Source organism: Echinops telfairi, unplaced genomic scaffold (genome assembly GCF_000313985.2).
Source record: "Echinops telfairi isolate 266 unplaced genomic scaffold, ASM31398v2 ScPeMD7_70;HRSCAF=299, whole genome shotgun sequence".
Lineage (NCBI taxonomy): Eukaryota > Metazoa > Chordata > Mammalia > Afrosoricida > Tenrecidae > Echinops > Echinops telfairi.
In genome coordinates, this window is record NW_022103968.1 from 4,097,386 (window position 1) to 4,103,553 (window position 6,168).

Here is a 6,168-nt window from a genome sequence, read left to right on the forward strand (position 1 = left end):
AGTGGGGTGGGTGCTAATGCCACAGGATTGGTCCCTGTGAAAGAGAAGAGACATGGAGAAACAGAGGAAGAGAACCATGAGACGCCACAGCAACAAGCCCAGAGATAACTGGCGCTGTCGGAAGACCGGGGAGAGGCAAGAACAGAGTCTCCTGCAAAGTCTGAGAAGGAACCTACAGGGCAGAGTCCCTGGTGTGGGACTCCCCGATCGCCTCCTCAACACTCCGTCAGGGGGGTCGTTTCTGCTGCTGGAAACCAGCCCACTCGAGCACTTGGCTGCATTAGTGTGAGGAAAACGAGACAGGAATCAGGGGCCCAACCAATCACCTCCTAGGCCCATCAAGACTGGGTGGGGATTGAATGGACTTCCTCCTTACTCAGTCTCCCCGAGTCACGCTGCAAACAGGAGTTGCCCTGGAGTTGTGTGTTTCAGCTTAGCACTGCACACCACCGGGTCCTCACAGCCCCAAGAGACCACGGTTTCGTCCCAATCTTTTTAGGAAAATGAACACGGTGCTTCTCTCTCTTCTGGCTTCCAGAACCCTTGGGTCAGGATTTAGCAGTGGTGCTCAGTCCTCTGGGATCGACAACAACTCAGAAAGAAGAACAAAGGTTTGCAGAGTTAAGAAATGGGGCCGTCTTCTTCCAGAGGGATCGCAGCCTTAGCAGCCCCAGGGGCAGTTCTCCGGGATCCTAGAGAGTCCCCCTGCAGCCCGAGCAACATACAGGCCACGAACAGGGACAGGAGATGATTACAGCTCTCGTTCCCAGTCTCAGACGGACCGCCTTCCACCAGATATCTTCCTGACACTGTGCCTGTCATCTGTCATTCCAGTGGGAATCCTAAGGGAGGCTAAACAGAGTTCCAGCGAGACGCTTAAAGCTTGCACAATGCCAACGCTATAGCCAATCCATGCATGTACACAAAGCAGACCTATTGCGACCCTAATTTGCTGACAACCACTGTAAACAAAAACCCGATCTTCTGTTGGCGACAAGCTCTTCCAGGGCACACTGCGAAACAGCGTCATTGTGCTTACCTTCCTGCGTCTGTCTCTCTGCAACTGGACTTTGGTTACACCCAGAAACTGGCCTCTCTCTCTCTCTCTCTCAGTCCTGGCCCTTCATGGGTTGCAGTGTCTGCAAAGTGGGGGCTGTGGAAGAGAGTATGATAATAAGATAGCCCTCCCTGCATTTTCAAAGGCCTGCTGGGAGATGAAATAATTCCATCATGTGCTAGATGTCAGCCTAGGGATCCTTGGAGAGCCCATCGCAGCGATCCCACCCAATGGTGAGGTCTTTCATCAACACATGATGATCGGCTGTGAGCAAAGCCCTTCTGCACTGACCAGTGGTCACGCGTGGTGTTCAGACTCCTCCATTGGGTTGTCCATGCTCATCAGTGGGGGGAAGGCTTGGGGGGGGCAGTCCTGTAAGCAGAGCAGACCCGCTCCCATGGGGTCTCTAGGACGGAACATTTTTTACAGAAGCGGACTGCCACATAATTCTTCCATGGAGTGGCTGGTGGATTTGAACCACTGACCTTTGGTTAGCTGCTGAGCACATAGCCGCCATGTGCCTGAAAAGCCCAGAGCAGAATCCCGCTGGTGCTGAGAAGGTGAGGAAGGTTGCCATGGAGATAGAGCAGCAACAATGTTCTAATTGGAAAATGGTGACCAAAAAGTGTCACCATTTGCCTGTGTACCTCTGCACATGTGTGCCCTGTGTGTGTGTCCCGTGTGTGTGTGTGTGTGTGTGTGTGTGTGTGTGTGCTTATATGTGGCCCTATGAACTGTCTCTAGATCCAAACCTATTATTACAAAAGTGAGCATCCCTGTATGTGAACTTCTGTTTACTTCTGGAAACAGTAAGATTGTAGTTCAAACATGAGAGAGCCAGGAGCACCCCACCCCCACAAGGGACTCATCAGGCAAAGAAGGGCCTGGAATCAGGGCCGGGGAAGTGAAGCACAGGGAGGCGCAAAGAGGCAGGCGTGTGCCATGACAACGTGATAAGCAAATAGCATGACCCCCCTGCTTGGCGTGGCCTCTGGAAGCACAGGGTGAGCATGGACAGGGGGCCCCCGAGTCAGAGGGCAGGGCAGGGGGATGGCCCTGGAGGTGGCCAGAGTCCACCTGGCCAATAACTGTACCAGAAACCGACGGACTATCTGGAAGGCTGATAAGAAGCCAGAGAAGCAGCTCCCAGACACAATAAAGGACCCGTGTGTCATTGAAATTACAGACCAGAAAGACGGGATCAAACTTTAACAGTGCAAACGCACTGCCGTGGGGTCGCTTCTGACACATCGTGAGCCCAGGGAGCAGAGTGGTACTGCTCCTGAGGGGTTCTGAGACCATACTCCTTACGGGCGCACCCAGCCTCATCTTTCTGTCCAGGAGGGGCTGGTGGGCTAGAAACACCAACCTTACGGTTAGCAGCCTAATGCTTAATCCACCGTGCCACAGGGCTCTTTTCTAGTGGACAAAGGAGGGTAAATCTATAAGCTCAGTTTCACACATTCAGCAAATGTTGAGTCTTTAAAGAGTGCTTGCCAAGTACCACGCAGTCCCGGGAGCTTCCCACTTCATTCCTGGGAGGTAGGAGCTGTGGTTGTCAGATTGGGAAACTGAGGCACACAGGGATCAGAGAACACACCAGTGAATATGGGAGCTGGTTCCAGGCCCAGGTGTCAGGCTCCAGAGCCTCCTGCCGAGAGCAAGGGCTATGCCCTTACCGCGTTGTTTACTTTTTGCAATTGTTAAGCTCCTCATAACGTACAGCACACCGAGCTGTGACACCCTAAAGAGGCCTGATTCGCCCTCGGGGTGTAGTAGGTTCTGCATCGGGTTAACTGCAAGGTCAGCAGTTTGAAACCACCAGCCGCCTGAGGGCGAAAGATGAGAACTTCTCCCGTAAAGACTGGCCCGAGCACAGATTGTACAGAGGCTGCAGAACAGGCCGCGTTCTGTTATGTTGAGCGTCGGTCACTCTGGGTTGGAACTGACTCACTAACTCCTACCAACAACCACAACCACGGGGATTTACAGCCTCAGAAACCCACAGGAGCAGTGCCCCTCTGCTCCAGAGGACCACCAGGAGTCTGAAACATGCCCTGTGAATGGGCTGGGTTTCGGGGCAGAGGGAGGGAAGGCTGCCGGAGCATTAGGCTTGCCAACACACTGACCACGGAGCGCCCTGGCGGGGTGGGGGGTGACTCGCTGGGCTGCTAGCTACAAGGTCAGCAGTTCAAACTCACCAGTTGCTCTGTGGTAGGAAGATGAGACCACCTGCTCTTGTGGAGATGAGCAGCCGCAGAACGCAAAGGGGGCCGTTCTACTCTGTCCTAGAGGGTCGCGGCAGGTCAGGGTCATCTTGATGGCAGTGCAGAGGCACCTGACCTTGAAATTCAAGAAATCGCCCTGGGTCCCAGTGCAATCACAGGGTCTTCCAAAGAGGACGCGGAGGCAGAGGAGGCCAGGACAGTGGGTGGTGAGAGTGACGTGACCCACTGTTGTTGCCCTGGACTACGCAGGGAGAGAGCAGGAGCCCAGGACTGTGGAAAGGGCTAGGAAGTGGGGTCTTCTCTAGAGTGCCCAGAAGGGAGCGCAGCCTGGCCCACACCTTGCCTTTAGCCTCTGAGATTGATACCAGACTTCTCCTTACAGACCTGCAGGGGAATTTTGTGTGGGCGTAACGCACTGAGGTTTGGCGTCGGATCCTGGTTGTCGTGGTTCGGTGCTGTCAGATCCATCCTGACACATAGCGACCCCGTGGACAGTCAACTGAAACGCTGGCCTGTCCGGCACCAGTCCTCCACAGCACTGCCAGGTGTGAGCCCAGGGCTCTAGCTGCTGTGTCAGCAGATTCCAGATGCTAGATACTGCGTACTCAGCGAACGCTCAGGAGAACCCCACCCGTCTGAACCCAGGTTCTGTCCTTTCAGCCATCCTGGCAGGAAAGTCTCAGGACACTCCCGGTTCAGAGATGACAAGGCAGAGCCATCGAGGTTGTGTGAGGCCGGGCTCTCTAAAGAAGCAAAACCAGGGACGCTTGTACGTGTTGCATCTAGAAAGGGGTTTATATCAAGGAATGGCTCACAAGTTGTAGAAACAGACAGATCCAGTCCCATTCAAGTCAGACGTCTACTGACTCGTGGAAGCGAACAAATGGGAAGCAGGATGACCCGGCAGCAATGCAGGGGGCACAGGCTGGCGGATGCAGCGATCCAAAGGCGGCTGAATGAATCCACCGGTAGCAGTCTGATGGCAGCTCCTGGGATCTGCGAGCAGCAGCGCCACAGGAGATGACATAAGAACCAGCTCTGGCGGAAGGCAAAGGGCCAATGGGAGATTCCACCCTGCTTGGCCTCTCTCTCTCTTGCAAAAGGCTTATGACGCCAAGAGGGTGTCCTCGGGATGCGACCCAGTGGGTAGGTTGGGTTCTGCGCCTACCCTTACCCAGGAGTGTCTAGTGGACATCACGCTGTCTCCAAAGTAAAGAAAGAGGTGTCAGAACCAGGACCTGCAGGTGAGGAGTGGCATCTTTCTGACACCCAGCAAGTGTGTGTGGACCGAGAGCGGGAGGTGGCAGGGGCTCACTCCCCACCCCCGAGGCGCAGAAGACGCATGGAGGAAAAGAAGTGGCCATGGGGTAGCACCTCAGCTGGGCAGCCTGGACACCTGCTCCTGGTTCCCAAGGTTTCTCCTGGACACTGGCTCCTGGTTCCTGAGGTTTCTCCTGGACACCGGCTCCTGGTTCCTGAGGTTTCTCCTGGACACCTGCTCCTGGTTCCCAAAGTTTCTCCTGGATACTGGCTCCTGGTTCCCAAGGTTTCTCCTGGATACCGGCTCCTGGTTCCCAAGGTTTCTCCTGGACACCGGCTCCTGGTTCCTGAAGTTTCTCCTGGACACCTGCTCCTGGTTCCCAAGGTTTCTCCACCAGCATGTTCTTCTCTTGCCTCCTGACTCTCCCACGGGCTCATGAACCCTTCTTCCAGTCAGCTCAACCTTTACATCCAGGTGCTTCAGAGTCCAAAAGCAAATAGATACGACTCACAGTGACACTCCAGGACCGAGCGGAACTGCGTCATAGGGTTTCCATGGTTCTAACCTGGAGTTAAATGACCCTCAGCCCAAAACATCCTCGCAGACACTGATGGTGACGCTGCTGTGTGCCGCCCCGGAGCCCGACCCCAAAGACGCTGAAGTGACCATGCTGTGGGCTGGGGATGCCCTCACGCAGTCTCTGCCTTGGCTGGGAGATGAGCGGTGTTGCAAACAGAATGGGAGCATCAGGGTACCTGCTGCCACATGTTATGACCTGAGACAGGCCATTTGGCCATCTCTCAAGTGATGTGCTAAAGGGATGTGCTAAAACCACACCTCCACCTCTGTGGAGCATCCCAAGTCACCTGGGAGGAGAAGTAAGTTCTCTAAAATTAAGAGTATGTGCATGTTGGCAACACCCATCGGGCATCACACTTCATAATGGGCCTCTAGAGTCTAGACAGTCCCAGGAGTTCTGGTGCCCTAGTGGTTACATACTAGGCTGTGATCCACAAGTTCGGCAGTTCAAAACCACCAGGCACTCTTTGAGAGAAAGATGGGGCTCCCTTAAAGAGTTACAATGGGAGAAAAATGAGCTTTCTGCTCCTATAAAGAGTTAGAGTCCTGGAAACACAGAGGGGTAGCACAGGTGTTACGTGTTGGGCTACTAACCTCAATGTCGGCAGTTTGAAACCTTCGGCCACTCAGCTGGAGAAAGGTGAAAGTTTCTACTCCCATGAAGAGTTACCGTCTCAGAAACCCACAGGGGAAGTTCTTCCCTGTCTTATAGGCTCACTGTGAGTTGGCATCAACTCAACAGCAAAGAGTTTGGCTTTGAGTTTTTTCTTTATATGAGTAATACTCAATGTGGATATGTAATTAAAACTATTTTCACAAAAGATATGTATATGAATGTCTATGTTAATTTTATTAATAATAGCCCCCCCAAAATAGAATCAATTCAAAATCCATCAGCACTTGAATGGCTCAATTGAGTGTGGAATATTCATGCAATGGAGGTTCCGGTTCGTCAGCGTATAAATTTGTGATGTGTACATTTCAATATAAAAATCTACTAAGTGAGGATATAGATCTCATCAAACCTTCACTTAATACAGGTG